Source organism: Herpailurus yagouaroundi, unplaced genomic scaffold (assembly GCF_014898765.1).
Source record: "Herpailurus yagouaroundi ecotype Mexico unplaced genomic scaffold, PumYag 163, whole genome shotgun sequence".
NCBI classification, from domain to species: Eukaryota; Metazoa; Chordata; class Mammalia; order Carnivora; family Felidae; genus Herpailurus; species Herpailurus yagouaroundi.
In genome coordinates this window covers 45,048,632-45,070,682 of record NW_024412404.1, presented here as the reverse complement: position 1 = coordinate 45,070,682, position 22,051 = coordinate 45,048,632, and the positions used below count along the sequence as shown (strand labels likewise).

Genomic DNA, 22,051 nt, shown 5'->3' with positions numbered 1-22,051 from the left:
AAAAGAAAAAAAAAAAAAAAAAAAAAGAAAAAAAAATCAAGGGGGGAAAAAGTAAGCCCAGATCATCAGCACGCAACAAAGAGAAGAACAAATATATGCGACTATCTAGATACTGTGTTGGTTTCATGACCCATGCTTCTAGGGATGCCATTGCCTATGTTTGCAAATATAGACATGACAGGAAAAGCTGACGTCTAAGTAATTCGTGCAAAACGGTTTATTCAAGGAATGAGTCAGTGAGTACAATTGATAGGGAAAAATCTGTTACAAGATGGCCAGCAGGACTGACAGGGTAATTCCAGTCCCCAAAGGAAGACTCCCCTTCCAGGTTCTTCTTCCCACCCCGCTCCCCGCATGCGCCAAATGACTACTAATACGGAATGCGGAAGTGACGGACTATAAATTGTTCCCTCTGCTTATACCTGGGCTCAGACCTCTGGAGAGTGATCTCCTCTGACCTGCCAGTGTGAAATAATCTTGCCTTCCAAGATCTCCGAGTGCCGCTTGGCTCTTCTGCCAGGTGATCCAGACCAGGTTCCGTAACATTTGGTTTCCTGACCGGGAAACCGTGCTGGCCCATTGTTGCCACCGGTTTGGGAAAACGGCGAGGCGGTGACGGAACGAGGAATCGCAACGGAGAAGGCGCGCCCTGCCTGAATTTCGGCAGTCTCCCTCTCGGTGGTCTCAGGCCGGCCCCAGTCTGTCTGCCGTTCCCATTGGACTGGAGGAGACTTGGCCGTGGAGCATCTGGACCCGACGTCGGATACAGGTAAGGCCTGGGCCCCAGTTCGGTCTGGCCCACCCATAGGGGCGGAAGGGGGACCTGATCACTCCCTGGAGCCTTGAGAGGTCTCACAGGTAGAAATTCCGTGGGAGGGAGTGTCATAACCTCTGGTGTGTATGTGAGTGAATATGCGACTGGGTCTGGCTTGCCTGCCAGGTTCGATTCTGTGGCTCCATGGGCGGGCACCCTTAAGGTCCCCAGAAGCCCATGGAGTCTGAGTGGGCCTGTCTGTGATTCTGTGGTGAATGGCATACAGTCTATGGCGGCATCGGAATAGTTTCCGGTGGTAAGTCACAAAGCTGAGACCGCTATGGCTAAGTGTCATCTAGGTTCCTTTGGGACACGAACAGACGGGCATCTGACTGGTCTCCTCATTAGAGGGGTCACCCCTACCCGTCTGTCTGTCTTTTTGACTCCATCCCACGGAACATTGCAGGGTCAGGACAGAGCAAAGAAGGGGTTTTTGGGAGACTATGGAATTAAGATGACACCCGGCAAGTAAGGGTATGCGAGTTGGAATGGCCTACTTTTGGTGTAGGATGGCCTTCGGAGGGAACCTTAGGTGTCCCAATGGTGCACCGCATCTGGCATGTTGTTGACAGAGACCCAGGTTATCCTGATCAGTTCCCTTATATTGACTCCTGGTTAGCGATTGCACAAACCCTTCCCCCTTGGGTGCAAGTTACCTGCAACAAACAGGGACACGCTAGTGTCTTAGTGGCCTCGACAAAGTGGCCCAAGGAAGGTCAACAGAAGTCCTGACCTCCACAAATTCTTGCTGGTGATCCAGAGGAAGAACCAATCTTACCCCGCTATATGAACCCCCCGGTATCCCAATACTCCGCCACCTTCAGTCTCCCACCACCTCCGGACTCAGCAGATCCTCTCTCCCCCCCAGATCAGTGGCCAAATTCTGCCCTCGGCCTGATTCAGGCATCCTCCAGATGCTGGTCCACACCTGCTGGTACCAAGAGGCTGTCCTCCAGGGCATCTGAGCAGGGGCTAAGAAGCCCAGGAATATGCCCTGCAGCAAGGGGAATCCCGGGGATTATTTTGAGGGTTTCTGCGAGGCTTATACCCTGTCTGATCCGAGGCAGAAGAGAGACACGACAAAAGGACAGGGAAGGTCCAGCCATCAAATGTGGGGAGGCCCCAAACCTCTTTAGCAAGGGATCTCCTACTACAAGGAGAAAGGACATTAAAAGAATAAATATTCCAACTGGGGAAAGTCCCAGAAACCCAGCTGATATGCACAAGAACCCTGCAAAAAAGACCTCATAGGCCTAGCAGGAATAGATTCATATTGAGGGGGACCAGGCTCACTACGTCTTGGCCCCCATGAACCCATGTCAAAATAAAAGTAGGGGGCCAAACTATGACTTTTATGTGAATTTGGGGGCCACACGGTACGGCATGAATTCCTCTACCTACCTGAGTGCCCTATCCCTCTCCTCGGCCAGGATATACTCTCAAAACTGGGGGCCCAAATAACCTTTGAGCCAATGGGATGCACCAGCCTCCAATTGGACCCAAAGGGAGGCTATTCTGTACCCAAGCCCAACCAAGCGGCCTGCCCGAATTCAGGACTGCCTTTCCCACTGTATGGACCAAGGACAACCCTCCCCTCCCCCACCGGACTTGCCCACAACCAGGCTGCAGTCATTGTAGAGTTAATCCCAGGGGCTCAACCGCAGAGACAGCGGCAATACCCCCTCCCACAAGAGACAAGGGCAGGCATCCAAGAACACCTGACCAGACTCAAAGAAGCAGGCATTCTGGTTGAGTCCCAATCACCCTGGAACACCCTGCTTTTGCCAGTAAAGAAGCCGGTAGGAAAGTACCGACCAGTTCAAGCTCCTTGCACCTGGTGATCCCGAACCTGTACACCCTCCTCACCCAGATCCCAGGCTCTTCCAGATGGTTTACCTGCCTAGACTTAAAGGATGCCTTCTTCTGCCTTCTCTTGGCACCCCCCTCCCCCCACGGATCCAACCTTTGTTTGCCTTTGAATGGACTGAACCAGACACAGGGCATCAGATGCAACTGAGTTGGACGTGCCTCCCACAGGGGTTTAAAAACTCACCTCACCCTTTTTGGGGAGGCACTGGCTGGAGACTGCTGGCTTTCCAAGGGAGGCCACATACTGCACCCTTCTCCAGTATGTGCATGACCTCCTCTTTGCCAGCAAAGAGATTGCCTCTGATCTGGGCCCCATTTGGAAGAGCAGGGTGTCTTCAGTGGAAGAATCTGAGGGGTTGAAAAGCTTAAATGTGGTGTAAACCTCTATCGGTCTGCTGGTTTGCCTGCCAGTAAGAAGGTTACTAATGCCATTTTGGGAAAGTGTTTTCACTGATGTATGTGCCTCAAGCTTCAGGAAAAAGAGATTAAATCATTCTCAAGATAAAAGTTGGTGCTTAGATTAACCTTCAGCCTTAAGGCCCAGGCTAAATGAGGGGTGTTGCTACCTGTCCTCCCAGGGGCAGGGATAGCCACGGGGATAGGGACTGGTATAAGGGGCATAGGCTCTTCTGTGGCACTAACGAGTGGCCGACTCCCTAGTGTCCCTACAGAGTCAAATAAGTTCCCTGGCAGGAGTTGCCCTCCAAAACAGACAGGCACTTTTGTTGCCAGGAAAGGGGACACCAACATCTTCCTTGGAGAAGAATGCTGTTACTTTGTAAAGTAGTCAGGAATGGTCACAACCAAAGTCAGGGAACTAAGGGAAAGGACGAGCCCGTAATAAATGAAGATGATGCCCTCTAATACAGCCTAGATCTGTCTAAAGGGACATCAAAGAGGGGAATGATAGGGAAAAATCTGTTATAAGATGGCCAGCAGGACTGATAGGAAAAATTCCAGCCCCCAACCAAAGACTCCCCTTCCAGGCTTTTCTTCCCACTCCACTCGCTGCTCTAATGCGAATGCAGAAGTAACAGACTATAAACTGTTCCCTCCGCTTACGGGATTCAGACCTCTGGAGAGTGATCGCTTCTGAGCCCACCAAAGTAAAATAAACTTCCTGCCTTCCAAGAGCTCCAAGTGCTGCTTGGTTCTTCTGCCAGGTGGTCCAGACCAGGTTCTGTAACACAAGGGGTATTATACTTAGGGAAACTACCGTATTCTAATGGGAACGTAGGAAATTAACAAGATTATCCCAGTTAAGAGTAAACAAAAGATCACAGTAACAGTAGTAGAATTTTGTTGTGGTTATTGTTGCTTGTGTTCACCTGCAAGAACTCCATTTTCCTCTAATTCTTCCTGATTTGGTAAGGTCAAAAGTGAATTATTTTTGCTATAATTTGTGCCTTTTCTATTCTTTTTTCCTGCACTGTTCATATATGATAAAATCAGAGGGAGAAAAGTTACAAACATGTAGTTCAACCCAAATAGTTATCACACTCTCCAGGGGGCATCTTATATGCCGTTTTTGTTTTTGTTTGTTTGTTTGTTTCTCTCTATTCCATTGTCTTCTGTTGAGGCTATGGATATTCTATGTTATTTCCTTCTTTCTCTGGTCTATATCTTTGCTCACACGAACTTTCATATTTCATATTCACATACATAAGACCTAGAGAGATGGTAGTTCATTCCCCTACTTTTGATTTATTCTGTTTCCCAGGTGCAAAGTAGAACTACTTCATTTCCTCTATGTTTTTACAGAGTTCACTAAGACAGTTCTTTTATTTTACTGATTTAAAAAAAAAAATTAGCCAATCTACTCAACTGTCAGACATAAATTCATGAAGATTGGATTATAAATGATCAATACTCTTCTCTCCTCAAGACCACTCTTGCTCTTTGGCATTAATTTATCGTTCTTGGACCAATTTAGTACTGCTCAACTCTCTTTTCTCTTGAGATAAGATATTTCTCAGAAGGTTACTGCATCTATTATATAAACAGTCTTCTGGAGGGCCTGCCTCACCCATCTTCAGACATGATCAGATAAATCTAAAACATTGAGAGAATATAATTTAGCTTCCTGCTTGGAAACATCCACTCTAATATATATGTGCACTGTTATTAGTTTGTGTATTTTACATTCAATATATTTTTCCATTGTTTACAAGTATCCACATGTAAAAAAAAACACAAATAAAAATTCAATTGTCATATCATCACAGAGACTCTGAGTAACATTTTTTTCATATATAAGGCATTTATATAGCTAATTATGAACAGAATGAGGATCTGTTTTGTTTTAATGTTTATTTTGAGAGAGAGTGCAAATGCACGTAAGCAGATTAGGAGCAGAGAGGGAAAGCGAAAATCCCAAGCAGGCTCCACTTGTCAGTGCAGAGCCCAACCAGTGCAGGGCTCTATCCCACCAATCATGAGATCATGATGTGAGCCCGAGATGAAGAGTCAGCCGCTTAACCTATTGAGCCACCCGGGGGACCCCAAGGATCTGTTTTGGATCATTGTTACTTTCAATTTTAATATTTTAACAATTTAAACATTTAATGGTTGGATGTTTTATGACTTGAGTCCAGTTATCTTTGTATATCCCTCCATTGAGGATATTATGGTTAATATCTTTTTACCTAAACAGGCAATAGGGAGAACACAGAGTGATATAAGCAAAGACATCCCATTGTTGATACTTGAGCCTGGACTATGAAAGAATTTTATATCTATGATACCCTGACACAGTATTCAATCGCAAAAGTAGGTGTATGAGCCATTGTATGATAGGTCAAACCCTGATCTGTACAATGGACAGAATTATTTGCTTTGGCATCACATAGCTGCAATGTTCATATTAAAATAGCTCACATATTCTTGAATACCCATTTGCAATTCAATAATTATGGAAACTTTGTATTCCTTTAAAATTATTTTCATTTAAAAATTGAGAGCTAGGTTGAAGGTACAACTTGTTAGATGCTGTAACTAGCACTCAGTGACCCACAGTGTAGGTCTGATTTATTATGCAAATACAGAGGCAGAATAATATATTCTGTTTAATCATGCAGAATTTTTTTTTTGTTTGATGGAATGTCCAGGCACACAAATGAATATTCTATGAATCCGAAATCTACTTCAGAAAGGAAGGTATTTATAGGGGGTTGTAAGAGCAAGGTGCCAGAACTGTGATTTACAGAATATGCCTGGTCGATTTTAGAAAAACAGTTTGTCTTTAAACAACTGAATTTTATAATGAGAAAATTACCAAAAGCTTTTAGCTACTCAGGTTATTTAAGTGAAAGATGAATTTGTCCATTATGAGCTATAAAACCCATTGATTACTTGACTTGATTACTTAAATCTTGTGGCCTGAGAATCTTGTCTGACTGATATATCCCCCCTTCACCCAGAATGTATTATTGAAGAATGATTTTATGATACTGCAGCATTTCAGGTAAGCACTGTTCTCTCAGAAAACATGAGGAGATAATTCACATGGGCAAACGATAATATATTTAGAGGCCAGCGGCATTTGTTGGCAGCCATTAACCATTCCCACGCCAGTGCCAAAACTCACATCTCAAGTCTAAAACCTGAACTCAGCAGGAGAACCATGAATAATTTGGTTTTTAGCATTTTTCTCAGGGTTCAAATACCTTTCAGCAAAATTATATTTTTTTTTTGCATGAGAACTGATACATATATCAGAGCAGAATAATTGGGAAAATGTTGACTATATGAATGAATGAATGAATATATGTGGAGATTAGGTTCATGTGGTTTGCCTTGCAGAAGTGAGAATATTGTAAAATTTCTTTATTCTTGATGCTAACCTTGAAGGTAGGTACTATTATTCCTATTTTACAGACAAGAAATCTTCAGAGAAGCTATATAACTTTTCCAAAGACATTCAGCTGAGAAACAGCAGCATTAGTATTTCAAAACAGATTTTTCTACCTTTTTGTGTGCTCTCAGACTTGATTTTTAAAAACCATAAGGAGAATGTCATGATAAAAGTTATAGAAGGAAACATATGTAAAAGGAAACAACCACCAGAAATTTAAAAAATTGCACTAATATATTGTTAACATGCCAACAAACTGTGGACCTACCTAATTTGATGGCTGTCTTCTAGTTCATTTCAAAAATCAGATTAACGTTTATGAGTCAGTTAGTAAAGATAACAATGTTTGTTGCAATTATCCAAACTGAGCTGACTTCTTCGAGATTCCCTGCTCTCTCCACAATCCATGAGAGACTGATGAATCCTCTCAAGAAGAAAATTTTAGAGCTTATTAAAAAAAAAAAAAGAACATAAAAGATACAATTTGCACTCAAACTGACAGATTTTAAAGTTGCATGATTTGTAATGTTTGAAGGAAGCCAAGGCCAAGATTAACTCATGATGTTCTTAAAATTATGATGGCCATCTGCCTTCCAGTATGTTAATGTAGAACCAATCTCTGAGAAGTGCTCCTCATTACTGAAATAATAATAATGTAGAGTGTTGTGCAAATTGCATTTATTTGATTGCTGCATCATTAAGAGTCTTTGATGCTTCAGGGCCATCTCTACAAAAATGTTCAGCAGTAATTTGAAACAATTCTGGCTATTTGCTACATTCAGTCTTGTTCATATTCATTATTTATTTACTTTTTAATTTTTAGGTAATTCTTCCAGAAGACAGTTGAATAGAGAAATAATTTTTGCTTTTAAAAGTTTATTAAATGGGGGGCACCTGGGTGGCTCAGTCGGTTGAGCGTCCTGCTTCAGCTCAGGTCATGATCTCACAGTTTGTGGGTTCGAGCCCCCCGTTGGGCTCTGTGCTGACAGCTTAGAGTCTGGAGCCTGCTTCGAATTCTATGTCTCCCTCTCTCTCTGCTCCTCCCCTGCTCATGCTCTGTCTCTCTCTCCTTCAAAAATAAATAAAAACATTAAAATTAAAAGCATAAATAAATAAAAGTTAATTAAATGATAGTACCCTATTTCTACTTGAGGTTGTAATTTTTTTTTTTCTTCTTTCTGTCTTTATCCTTAGTTGCCATGAGGATGAGAGCTGCTTTGTTCTATCTGATGGCTACTTTTCTGGTTCTGTGATTTGGGGAAGAAGGGGAACAGATTTCACAAAATCCGCTTCATGTCCTTACTTAGAATGAGGCAAAGAAGAAAAGGTACAAGAAATAGAACTCCTGTTGATGGTTCCCCAAATGGCTTTTGCCCTTGCCTTTCTTCTGTGTAGCTGTGTTAAAATCAGCATTTCCTTCTTTCCACAGTACCACATGTACTGCCCTGGGGCAGCACAGTCATGGGGCAACAAAGGCACAAAATGGGGCCTGTAGAGGATCCAATGGTTGGCCAAGGTAATGTACCACTAAACTTCATAGTTTATTTATTTATTTTGAAAAAGAGTGAGAGTGCCAGTGGGGGAGGGGCAGAGAGAAAGGGAGAGAGAGGATCCCAACAGGCTCCTCACTGTGAGTGTGGGGCTCAAACTCATTAACCACAGATCATGAGCTGGAAGCAAGAGCCTGATGCTTAACCCACTGAACCATCCAGGCTCCCCGTACCACTAAATTAGCCAATAGAATATGATCCCTCTGAAAGTAGAGACCACAGGTGTTTTGCATTAGTATCTCCAGTGCTCTAGCACATGGTAGGAGTCAAAAATTTTTATTTAGAGAATGAAACTGACAATCTCACTCTCTTCCCCTCTCTACACCTAAGTGTATTCTTACCAGCAATTTGTGACTCCTTATGCTTATTTAAGGGACCCTAAAATCTTCTTAGGAGGAATAACCAGTCTGCTTGGTAGAGTTTGTTGGAGAAGGAACACCAACGTTTGGGACAATGGGTGTTGTCAAAAATAAATAAATGCTGGGCATCTGGGGGGCTCAGTCGGTTAAGTGTCTGACTCTTAATCTCCACTCAGGTCATGATCTAACAGTTCATGGGATCAATCCCCGCATCAGTCTCTGCACTGATGGCATTGAGCCTGCTTGGGATTCTCTCTTTCCCTTTCTCTCCACCCCTCCCCCTGCTAGTGTGCTCTCTGTTGCTTGTTCTATCTCTCAAAATAAATAAATAAACATTAAAAAAAGAAAGAATTTGTTGGAGGTGTGGTGGAAGGATGGACAGAGAGAGGAATACATTGCAGTAGATCCTTTAGCAGATGAATGAACACAATAAGAAGGGATAGCCAGAAGGGTTCAAAAGTGATCTGAAACAAATACCTATTTCAGTGACCTCATCGGGTTAGTATGAAGAGCCTGTGCTCTGAATCATAGAAAGAATAGTTATAAATACATCAAAGAGTATTGTTGTGAGTTTGAAGCTACTAGTTCATCACACGCCTTTCCCCTCCACATTCTGAGTCAGTGGGCCAGCTTTATTTCTGCCTATTTTGATTAAAAAACCTAGAATGACAGGACACCCCGGTGGCTCAATTGGTTGAGCATCTGACTTCAGTTCAGGTCACAGTCTCTCAGTTTGTGAGTCTGAACCCCACGTCGGGCTCTGTGCTGACAGATTGGAGCCTGGAGCCTGGTTCGGATTCTGTGTCTCCCTCTCTCTCTCTCTGCCCCTCTGCTTCTTGTGCTCTGTCTCCATCTTCCTCTCAAAAATAAATAAACATTAAAACAACAACAACAACATAGCAGAAACATGAATTTAGGTTTCCTAACAGATCCTTTCTCCTCTCTAAACGTAAAAAGCAGGTGGGATGGCAGGGTGCATTTGCAGAGCACACACTCACCTGGCTGGATATATGGAAGGTGACAGACAACCCCCCACCTTATCAAGCGTAGAAAGGGCAAGATCCCAAGATCCAAGCAGCACAATCAGCATTTCCCATATTAGCCCTGCCTGAGAGAGAAGTAAGGACAATTGACAGTAGTAACTTCAGTGGTCTCACCAATCAAATAAATGATCCCTCTGCCAACAGGGAGAGAGGGAAGAGGGGTAGATTCTTTTCCCCCATTCTCTCTGAGTATTAGAAGTTCCTTGTATACAGGTTGGCAAGAGTGAAGGGGAAGGAAATGATTTCTATAAATATTATCGTCTCTGTTATCATCCCTTCTCTTTCAGTGGCAAAGGATTCAACTCTCTGTGAGGATCTTAGGGGCACAGGCTCAGTGACGGCAAGACGGCAGATAATTTCACAGTGAGTAGCGCCTAGTGGGAGCTTTGGACACGATTTCTCTCTGGCTACCAGAACTCATTCTAATGACACTGGATAGTAAATTCTGGACCCTGGTTGTGTCATACTCTGAATATCCTTCCTACTAGTTTACATCTGTAGGAGCTCCTCAAACTCTGTAGGAAGTATTGCATGAAAGCATCTTTTATGAGATGGGTGAGTATGAAAACTCTAGAGAAATTCTCTTCACACACTGATTCCTCTTTGGATCTCTTTTTGTAGTTCACAATAGCAGCCACATTTCTATTAAATTAGAAGGGCACAAGCTACAGAATTTGATCTTAGTAGTGCTTAGGTTGTTCTCTCTCTCACTCTCTCCTCCCTCTCTCTCTCTCTCACACACACACACACACACACACACACACACACACACGCCCCCCCCACACCACACATACAGCCAAAAAATTGTGATTGAATGATTTATAAGCCTTTCTACATAAATGTGAACTGGAGGTTACATGCGTGTGTGGAGGGGGGCTATTCTTTATAAAGAATTATTCTTTATTATGAGATACAGATGACAGCAGCAGCTACAATTATAAGCCGATTAGGTAGATAATTGACAACACAAGCGTACTGTGGTTGTGTTCCTTTTGTTTCAATTGTGTTTAATACAAGTGGCATTCTGTACTGTTCACAGAGTGAGGCTTCTAATCAAGGCACAAATGATCTTCTAATTAACTGCCTTTTGTCTGATCCTCCGGAATAAAATGTAGTTTTGTTTAGGGAAATCAAGTAGGTGTCAGACTCATCCCAGACTTTATTACCGGGCTCCTCTCTTTGCTTTCCAGTGGCTTTATCATCAGAGCCACAAAATTAGTGCTTATACACTGTGAGTGCCATGCAATCACTGAGTAAATCATACCAGTATCTTTACCAACCACAGGCATATTACAAAATTCTGAATTGTGACTTGGTCGTATTTTCCAATTTTGTCTCCAGTGGTTTTGATTGTTATCACAATCAGCTTGTAAAATCATTTCCTAGCCATTGATTCTTATGCATGGCTGCACATTAGAATCACCTGAGAGGTTTTTAAAAACCATAAATGCCCACATTTCCACCCCAGAGTAATGTAATGAGTCTCTAGAGGTAGGAGGACCCCGTGGCAGGTGATTCTAATATGCACCAGAGTTGAGAATCACTGACGGAGACCAAAGGTCAGCTTTCTCATTTTTTTTTTCTGTAAAGCCCAGATGGGAAATATTTTAGGCCCTATCACAACCACACAATTCTGTAATAACTAAGTAACCGCCATCCAGCAGCCATAAACAATATGTAAACAAAGGGGTATGGCTGCATCCTGATAAAACTCTATATGCAACTGTGAAATTGTGATTTATAATAAGAAATACCTCATTTCTGTCACAGAGCTCCTGAAACTTTTGGAATTTTCTAAATGATGAGGGTGTTTTTTGTTATATAAATGAAGTGACTTTCTGAATGTACCTAAGGATGCCAGACATCTGGGGAGAAGTCAGGGCCTGGAGGTCGAATCAGTCGCCAATGGCCTACATTTAATCACTTGTGCCTATGTAATGAAGCCTCCATAAAATCCCAAAGGGATGGGGTTTGGAGAGCTTCTGGATTCATGAAAATGAGATCTGGGGGGTGCCATGCTTGGACCCCTGGAAGCTCTGTGCCTTTTCTCCACATATAGCCTGAGGCTTCTCTCCCATCTGGCTGTTTCTGATTTACATCCTTTTATAACAAACCATGATCTAGTAAATAAAATGTTCTTCTGAGTTCTGTCCCTCTAGCAAATTAATCAACCCCAAGGAGGGGGTCGTTGGACCCTCAATCTATAGCTGGTGGCTCAGAAGCATAGGTAAGGACCTGAGACTGTGACTGGCATTTAAAGTGGGAAGGGAGGGGAGATCTTGTGGGGCTGAGCACATAACCCATAGAATCTGATGCTGCCTCTGGGCGAAGAGTATCAGCATTGAATTGAATTGTAGGACCCCCAGCTTATGTCAGAAAATCGCTTGGTATGGGGCCTCCTCCCATGCAGTCACACGTTGTTATTAGGTTCCATAATCCTTTCAATAACCAGAGGCAGTGTTAAAATTCAGCTGACTAGATTTTAAAAATCTAATTGGCTTTATTAATTGATTTCATTAATCAAGCAGCATCCCATCTGTCAAGCGGAGAGAGGCACCAAGGAGTTGTACAAAATGCGAGGTTTTTATAGGAAAGAGGGTGGGGCAAGGAAATAATTAACCAAAGAAAAGAAAGGATTGTTTCCGACAAGGTTGCTTTCCCTTAGGGGGAAAAGAGCAGGGCTCTTACCTTGCAGATGACCTCATCTGTTGAGGTGGGTGTCTGAGAGGACCCCTGTCCTCTGAGGTGGGTATTGGAGAGGACCAAACTGCCTCTTTGGTGTGGATGAGGAAATTCTTGAACAAGCCTTTCTGGGGGAGGTTGAACTATTGAGTAGGTGAAGTACTAAGCCCCGGTTTGGTGATTTGGCCTAAATGACTCATTTTGGACCTATGCTTTTCTTTTTAACACGAACAATGTTAAAATGTACGTGGTCTGAGATTAAGGATTTGGATTCAGTACTAATTTTCGCCTCAGAATCGGTGATTAATTTAATAAATGGGCGTCCATCATGATGTGCTGACAGCAGAATATACTAAAGAGAGCATTCGCTTTGTAACCGAACCAATGTGACCTGACTCCTTGGCAAGTCACAGATGCACTAGGTGAGCTGTTGCACAAAGTGAACTTTGTTTGCAGCAAATAAAGAGATCACAGGGAATCATTTCCAAAACTGTAACTCGGAGAGCAAGGGTGAATGAGTTCCTTTTATTTAGACTTAAGGTGAATATTTAGAAAGGAGAGCCTTGTCCTTGTTTGTAGAGGTGGGCAGAAGGCCTTGCATCTTTAGGAAATGTGCCTAACACACACATTGTCTGTTATGTAAATGAGGTTTGTGCTCCTCCTTGGGCAGAGATTTTAGAATCACAATGAGGTAAAGGCAGTTTATTCGGGAGGTCACTCCAGGGTCCATCTGTGCAGGTGTGAGTCTGGGGTTATGTTCAAACTGGTCTTCCTGTGGGCAGTCATTATTGCTTGAGGGGTAGTTTCGGTTTCCTTCATGGGGTGTTACCCCCACAGGGTCCTTTTCCTGAGTTAAGAGATAAGCTGGACAGAAAAGCTTAAGGAAAAACGTGAGACAAATGTCAGCGAGTATAAACAGGTGAGTAGTAAAGGTCAGGTCTTGGGGTCTAGCTGGTGACAGCTTTAAAGTAAAAAAGTATCTGGGTTCGAAACCTTGCTTACACTGCCACGATTTGCTGCATAAAAATGAGAATGCCATTCAGCATATGTGAGACACAGCGTCTTCACTTCTAAAATAGGAATAAGGCTAGGACGTCAGGGTGTAACCGAATCAAGGAGAGTTCGGTTCGCTCCTTGGTGCGTCAGAAACTGTTCCAGGTGGAGTTGTCGCACAAAGAAAACTTTATTTGCAGCACATAGGAGACCACAGGGAATGGCTTCCAAAGCCGTGACTCCGAGAAAGGGTGAAGGGGGGTTCCTTCTGTTCAGGGTTAGGGTGAAGATTTAGACAGGAAAGCCTTGTCATCTGATACTGTGACTGAGCAAAAGGTGGCGCATGCGCCTTGAGGAAACATGCCTACGCACACTGTATGTTATGCAAAGGAGGCTGAGCTTAGGCCCTGACTCGCGCCTCTGCAGACTCGCGCCCCTGCAGATGGACCATGGAGTGACCTAGACCGTAAGCTCCCAGGGGTCTGGATGGTCTGGCCTGGCTGGAGGTCTTGTCAGGACACTTGATACCCCCTCGAGGGGCAGTTTTGCTTTCCATTTGCCTGAGTTAAGAGATAAGCTGGAAAGAAATGCTTAACAAAACTCCTGGGGCAAAGGGTAGAGCATATGGGCAGTAAAGGTCAGGTCTTGGGGTCTACCTGGTGACAAAGGGACCATGGTGCTGCTGAATTTCTCAGGAAAATTCAGTAGTTTCCCTAGCAAATAATACTTTATTGCGCATTTACCATATAGTAAGTGCTGTTCTAATCATTTCTATTCATCGACTTATTTCATTCTCCTGTGGGAAAGACAAAGATAAAAATGACACAGACTTGTCTTCACTGAATTTCCACCACAGTGGAGAAAAATATGTATATTCATAAACTGCTACATTTCAGGAATTTATTTCAGAACGTGGTAAACTGGTCCTTGCTAAAAGATTTGCTGCGATATACTAGGTATTAGGGAGGGAGAATCACATTCAGGTGTGTTAATTAAAATCTTCAGAAAATGGGGCCCCTGAGTAGCTCACTCAGTTGAGCATCCCATTTTGGCTCAGGTTATGATCTCACAGTTCACGAGTTTGAGCCCCAAATCGGGCTGTCTACTGTCATCACAGAGCCTGCTTTGGATCCTCTGCCCCCCCCCCCCCGCCCCCCGCCCCTCTCCCCTCCCAAAAAAACATTAAAAAAAAGTCTTCAGGAAAACAGCTGGTAGTAAGACGTGGTGCCTGAAGGCTGGGTGTAATTTCACCTTGCAGGTCTAGGAGTAGTGGAAGGAAGTTGGACAAAGATGGGGAAGTGGGGAAGCAGGAGATGTGTTTAGGGAGGAAGGCTTCATTCGCCCTTGTACTAGTGGAACAGAAAGTGTTACTGCAGTTTAGAGTCACAACGTGCAGGAATCAGATTTCCAGGTTACATAGTGGAACCTATTATAAATCAACAGAGAAATATTTGAGGATTGTAGAGGTGATGCTATGTTTTGAGCTGTGATTTAGAACAATGAATCTGACGGTGGGGGGAGGGAATTGTGGTATTGTTCCTTCCTTCTACTCATTTCATAGAGTTGTTGTGATGATTAAATGAGTTAATAGAGTAGAGCTCTTAGAGCAGTGTCTGGCAAAGGGTGAGAACTGTACAGGAATTGTTATTGTTCCATAAATGATATGAAACCATTATCTAACCTTTAAACAAGTATCTTTTTTTTTTTTTTTTGATTTGTCTAGTGCAACATAGCTCTAAAAGACAATCATAGATGTATTTGCATCATACATTCTGTACTGATGTTAAGGGCACAAAAATGCTAATGCTTGAAAATAGGGCAAAAGAGGTGGGGGCAAGCCTGTCAGTGTCATGCTAGTGCATTACTAAGCCTGTCCATAAACTGTTTAACTTGGGCCCACTGCCTTTGCAAAGTAACCATAGGAGGTTTTGAGCTTAGGCAAGACCGAGTGCCTGGAAGTGCAGCCGTGGAACATTGGATAGATTCAAATAGGAGACAGGAAACCAGAGCTCAGTTAAGCTTTCCAGCTAAGAAGCTGTGAGAATTTTAACCACAGTGATGGTATCAGACGTACAAAGGAGAACTCAGATTTAAGAGCCTCGATAAGTTCAACACCATGGCGAAGCAGAGGATGGCTAAATGGCAAGAAATAAAAAGTCTACATCAGTGTTTTCTAAACAGTGGAGTCGTTAGCAAAAGTCGGGAGGTCTCAAGGAGGAGGTGATTAGTGGCGAAGCTGTGGTCGATTTGTGGTTGATTTCTTTCGACCATGTTCTCTTGGAGGTATTCAGAGCAGAGCTATCCTGCAGGTAGTTAGAAATGTGAAAATTAATCAAAACCAAGTGGGAATCCTGCAATTCCATGAATTGGGTAACTGTGAGAAACCATGAGCAAGTTTCCCTGCAGAGATATCCTACCACCTTTTCCTTTCCTGTTGGCTCAAGATTTGGTCAAGTCAAGGAAATTCAAAGGACATACTTGATTGTGCAAGAAGCCAACTTCACTCTAGGAAATCACTAATCTATTCTAGCTGTATGCCAAGGTAAGATGATTTTCTCTACCTGTGTGCATTAAGGGGCATGTTTTACATAATACTTCTCAGAGCAGATCCATGTGCCATAGAAAGCTAGTTAATTTTGTTCTTTTTTGTTTTCTCATTTCATGGTGGATACATTTGATATACTTCTTTTATTTACTCAAGGCGAATGGATGCCAAAAATGTGAAGAAGTCAAATATTAAATTTTAAGATGGGAAAGTATGCAAAAAGCCCACACAGCTCTCTGCACCTTTTCCTAGGGTTCTGTGGACTTAGAGTTGAACAGTGTTGAATGAAGGTCTTGTAAGAAACCGTGTAGGTAAGAGAAGGCTGAAGGAGTTGGAGTAACATTTGAGGGTAGCTGGGAATCAGGAAAAGTTTCTGAGATGAACATGTGCACAATCAGATTCCTTCAGGTGTTTGATGTAGACTAGTATAGCAGCCAGGTTGACAAGGAAACAGGTGAGTTAAGAAGTTCTTGAAGTGAATAGTGGCAAAGTATATGAAAGACACAAGAGGAGTAGAATTGATAATATTTAGCAAATGACTAGTTGAAAGGAAAGGAGGGTGAGAAACATGCATCAAAGGCCACCATATTTTTCAAGCTTGAATGGCTGAAGAATGTTAGTTCAGTTAAACAGGTCAGGAAAGCTGGTAGGAGAAGATGTGGCTTTGTTCCTCGTTCTGGAGCAGGGAGGACTTTGAACATGAAAGTTAGATTATCTGTTAAGGACCTTTAAAGAAAGGTGAGATGTGTGTGAGGTGAAGGTTAGGGAAAGAAGAGGGCGTGGGTGACTCTTTGGGTTGGAATTGAGCAGAAGGAGGAGAGGTTTTCGTTTTGCCCACATACCCACTGATCCACCAGTGGATTCCAGGCCCATTTCCTGATTCAAGCTTCTAGGAAGTGTGATGACAAAAGACTGATCCATACGTGGTGGGTCACTGCCTCAAAGTCACCAAGGGCCGGACATGGGACTGTGTATGTTCAAGGGATGGGAAGCTACTAGAAAAGTGTGGGCTCTCTCTTCAATGCATACACCATCTCCTAATGTTTGAGGGCTCCCTCTGTGTTTTTTGTTTGTTTGGTTGGCTGGTTGATTTTGATTTCTCCTTTCAGATAATTCAAGACTAACTACAACGTACTTGTCATTTTTTTTCCAAACAAACGTCTGCTGATTTCACTTAGTAATTCAAGAAAGGTATAGGCTTTGCTTCTCTCTCAAAATATCCCCAGGCCAACCCTTTTCATTTTACTTTCCTGCTTCATTAAAAAATGTGTACTTCTGCTTTGGGAAAGCTACACTTATAAAAATCTATTTTTATTTTTTTTAAATTTTTTTTTTAACATTTATTTAATTTTTGAGACAGAGAGAGACAGAGCATGAATGGGGGAGGGACAAAGAGAGAGGGAGACACAGAATCGGAAGCAGGCTCCAGGCTCTGAGCCATCAGCCCAGACACTTAACCGACTTAAGTCGGACACTTAACCGACTGAGCCACCCAGGCGCCCCAAAAAATCTATTTTTATTTTTTTGCTAACCTTTGTCCAATACCCACAAGTAGTAGTGGCATATAGAATAGTGGTATAAGGGTATAAGTATAGTTTCCCACTAGGCAATTTAAGGGATACTAACAATAGACTGTGGTTAAATTAACTGTCAGATGGTCCTCCTCACCATGACCTTTTATTTAGGGTGGCAAAACTAAACCCTCCATTGTTATGTGGCTACAACCCCACAACCACCCACCTCCACCTCCCCCCAAAAAAAGACAAAAGCAAAACATACAAGAAAGCAGTTGAAGTCATGAATTCCTATACAATCAGTTTTACACAAGTAGTTAGTAATCGGTTGTTGGAATGCATTCAGAGGGTATTCGTACTTGGCATTTGGGTAGCCCTTATTTACAGTGAGCACATTTCTGAATTGTGTTAATGAAACTGATGCTGATATAATAATTTCTTTTCTACAGTTCTTCTCAATTTGGTTTCATTCTCTAGCCCTTTTGAAAGATCCTAGGGAATAATGTGAGAATAATTGTCCCCATAATCTACCACAGTCATGGCTTTTTCTAGCGTCCCTTTATTTATTTATTTATTTATTTAAAAAAAATTTTTTTAACGTTTATTTATCTTTGAGACAGGGAGAGACAGAGCATGAACCTGGGAGGGTTAGAGAGAGAGGGAGACACAGAATCGGAAGCAGGCTCCAGGCTCTGAGCTGTCAGCACGGAGCCCGACGCGGGGCTCGAACTCACGGGCCACGAGATCATGACCTGAGCCGAAGTCTCGGACACTCAACTGACTGAGCCACACAGGCACCCCTCTAGTGTCCCTTTAACAGTGGCCATTGACCTAGTTACTTTTAAAATAATCAGTTGTTTCATTGAACTAACCCCATGATGGTGGTAGCTAAAGGCACTTTTTTTACTCCCTAATGGGGATTTACAAACAAGTTGAAAAAAACCATTGCATTTGATAGTGACAAATACCTTTTATTATCTTCCCTCATTTTTTTTTTTTTTTACTGGTATTATTAGAGTCATTTTCCAGTTCAGTAACAATTTCTAGTCCTACACTCATTGAAAACATGCAGATCTTCATTGTGTCTTTATCCTGTTGCCTTAAAAAAAAAAAAAAAAAAAAAAAAAGTAGCTTCCAGATTCTATGAGACAATTGCCTCCTGAGAGGCAGATTAAGTAAAATTCATTTCTATTTTTGTTATTACTGGCGATGACTCTAAAACCAGGCACCTTCTCACCAGTAATTACTTTGTGGCAGCCTTCATTTCAGGAGGTGCCAATGAATGGAATCACACCAATCTGTCTCTAACACCACTGGCACATCAATGAAAAGAAAAATTGCACGGAGGATAAAAAACACCTATGTCTGAAACAAAACAAACAAAGGAAGGGCTCTAAGAGCATTTTTTTTTCAACGTTTTTTATTTATTTTTGGGACAGAGAGAGGCAGAGCATGAACAGGGGAGGGGCAGAGAGAGAGGGAGACACAGAATCGGAAACAGGCTCCAGGCTCCGAGCCACCAGCCCAGAGCCTGACGCGGGGCTCGAACTCACGGACCGCGAGATCGTGACCTGGCTGAAGTCGGACGCTTAACCGACTGCGCCACCAAGGCGCCCCAGAGCATTTTTTTATCAGCACAACAGTGTCCGTTTGGTGATGATGATTCACGGAATTAGTGATAGAGAGCTTCTGGTTCTTGGTAGGTGTATCTTAAAGCAAAATACACGACCCCATGCCAAGTGTTGCTGGTGACGGTACTTTGAAATGATAGGTTGTCTCAGAAAATTTCTTTCTTTGTTCACTCAGGCTAACGTTGTTATATATACATACATACATATATGTATTTGACTCCTCACTGAGAATAACCTGTTCATCATTAATTCCTTATAACACTCAACACTCAACATTGTCCACTCTGAACTGAAGGCAACCCAACTCAAAGGGGGTTAAGCAAAAGGAAGTTTCTCACACACCCTCTCTTCTCAAAATTGCATCACTGAAAAGCCCAGTTTGGAGTTTGTTCTATTCACAACTTTATTCCAGACCTTGAGTAATGTGATTAGAGTTTAGTCTATTTGTCTCCATTTGTCAGTTTATCCTTCTCTTGGGCTGTATTCTTTTTTTTTTTTTTTTTTTAATTTTGTTAATGTTTTTATTTGTTTTTGAGACAGAGAAAGACAGAGCATAAGCAGGGGAGGGGCACAGAGAGGGAGACACAGAATCTGAAGCAGGCTCCAGGCTCTGAGCCGTCAGCACAGAGCCTGACACGGGGCTTGAACTCACAGACTGTGAGATCATGACCTGAGCTGAAGTCGGATGCTTAACCGACTGAGCCACCCAGGTGCCCCTCTTGGGCTGTATTCTTAAGCGGGTTTCCACTTTATGACGGTGTTCGCAGCTCGAGGCTTTTGTCTCATTAGCTGAGCATAATCAGCAATTCCATGCTTGCCTTTCATTGGCTTGGATCCCAGGCCCATGTCTGACTCAGTTACTCCAACTAGATGTCATGGAGGGTGTTTAATTGACCAGACACGGGTCATTTGTCAAAGCTTGGGATAGAGGTAGAAGAAGGATGGTTTTCCATTGGAAAAACATATTATTTCAGTTAATACTTTATGGGTACAATTATTGGTATATGGGTGAATGGATGAGAGACACATACAAATAATGTTAAAAAAATCTACCAGCTTTTGAAATGCTTTAACCAGTGGTGCTCTTTTCAGTCCTTGGGCAGAACAAATCTTTTACCACTTGGCATTTTCATGGCACTCATAGGTGTTTTGACCATAGCCTTTTTTTATACTGCCACATAATGATCATTGACATTACTATTTCCTTAGACATTTTCTCTTCTATAGAAATGTGAGATCCAAGAAGGCAGAGAAAAAGTCCTTTTTTCTCTTGTATAACCTCCAACACTCTCCATAGTAGAGTCTCAATAAAAATGGTACAAATGATTTCATAGTTCGTTCTCATCTATTTAAACTATTGATCTTTAGTTGCCTTTTTTACCCCCTCACTTCAAGTTCTGGTTTTCCTTCCTCTGAGAAGATTGTATAAGGGTTTTTACTTTTACTGTTTATTTTCTAAAATTGTATTGATTTATTAAATCAATAAGGGAAACCTCATGTCATCTCCTCCATGAAGTCTTTCTCAGGCACCCTGGTCTTTATAGATCATTGCCTGTTTATTAAATGTGTTAATAACATCCTTTCTTGCTATTTTAACACCACTTTATGTGTTTTTATGTCCTCTCTAGTCAACTACATTAAAAGACCATAACTTACCTTCTATTCCTCTGCAGTTCTTGAGAACAATTATGTAGATGCTTGGTTAATGTGTGGCATATTGAAAAAGTGTGCAACACAAGAAATCAAAGGGAAAAAATATATTGTGATGTTAGAGATGGCTGAAAAGAACTCAGCTAAATATGTATGTTAGTGATATAGACTGAAATACCAACCATCAAATCTGTCTCAAGGTGAAAACAGATGACATTTCTTCATTTCCTAATTTTCTACCCCAGATATGTTCTCTTATGTAGTTAGAAAAAAGGGCAGGTTTTAGAAAAATCCAACGGGGGGAAATTTGGTTTTGTATTACTCATATTTACTCAAATATAATTTTATCAATAATTATCCTGTTGAATGTGTATGTGTGTGTATGCGTGTATATCTATGTGTATGATTATATAATGTTTGTAAAGATAAACTACAAATCGACTTCTGGTCATGGCTATTTTAAATTCTGAATTAGTGGTATTTACATTGGCAATGACTTTGTATTCTTGGATATACTATTGTATTAATTCGCATACAAAATTCAATAGGTAATAATCTTTTTGCCTAGAATTTTCAAAAGATAAAGGAATAGTCTTTAAATAATATAATAATTACCTTAAAACATTATATCATAACACAGTGGAGAAAAAGAAGGCTGAAAAATTGGATGGTAATTCCCTAAGCTTTGCATTAAATGTTGCAAAGAAAGGATCATAGTAAATTTGTGATACACATGTCTGATAAATATGTTAAGTGCCCTAAATTCTTCAATTTTGATTAAAGAGAAAGGCACATACTTTAGAATATCACATGTTTAGACAGAATGCGTTTATTTTCTACACATATATTCTATTTATATTCTTGATTGACTAAAGAAATAGGAGAATCAAAATACTACATTTAAATTTTCCTGGGTAAATATTCAGTTAGGACTCCCAGAATTTTGTGGTATTTGATTTAGGAAAGATAGTTCATACATGACAGTGTTAATGGTATGTGTTTCAAACTAGATGCCTCAACTGTATGAATGTATTTAGGGGGCTTATATGATCATTGAAAAAAATGTATTGATAATAAATTTTCATTCAGGTGATGAGTAATACATAGTAATTGTCATCAGAGACCTGAAAATACGGTACAGGGTGCTGATATAATAGAGTTTGTCATATACAGTGATGACGGTGGTTTCAAGAGACTCTGGAGGCTGTGTTGGGGATCAATGGACAGCTGACTTTTGACTTAGGTCAAAGGGACTCTATAAGGGTTTACTGGTGGGCAAAAGCTGGGTGGAGGTTATGCGAGGGGGGTCTGTGTGGTTTCCAGTAGAACATCTGGTGTTGAAATCCCTGAATCATGCTGTGCCTTTTAGCAAGACGTTGACGACCATTAGTTCTCTCTTGTCAAGTAAAATTAAAATTATTTGACAATGGTCATTTGCTCTTTGGAGAAGATCTACTAAATGCATTTAAAAATTTTTAATTTAACAAGTGTTAAAATCTCCTGTTCCACTCTAATTTATCACTGAACCCAACATCTTAAGATATCTCG

At 41.8% G+C, this 22,051-nt stretch overlaps 1 long non-coding RNA gene across 1 annotated transcript; it reads left to right on the top strand.

The window, feature by feature from the left end:
* The first annotated feature begins 453 nt into the window (after positions 1 to 453).
* Positions 454 to 9,851, top strand: LOC121037548 (uncharacterized). Its single transcript, XR_005793822.1, has 4 exons — positions 454 to 769; positions 7,731 to 7,863; positions 7,966 to 8,052; positions 9,776 to 9,851. It is a non-coding gene; the product is annotated as an uncharacterized LOC121037548 (long non-coding RNA).
* The last annotated feature ends 12,200 nt before the right edge of the window (positions 9,852 to 22,051 follow it).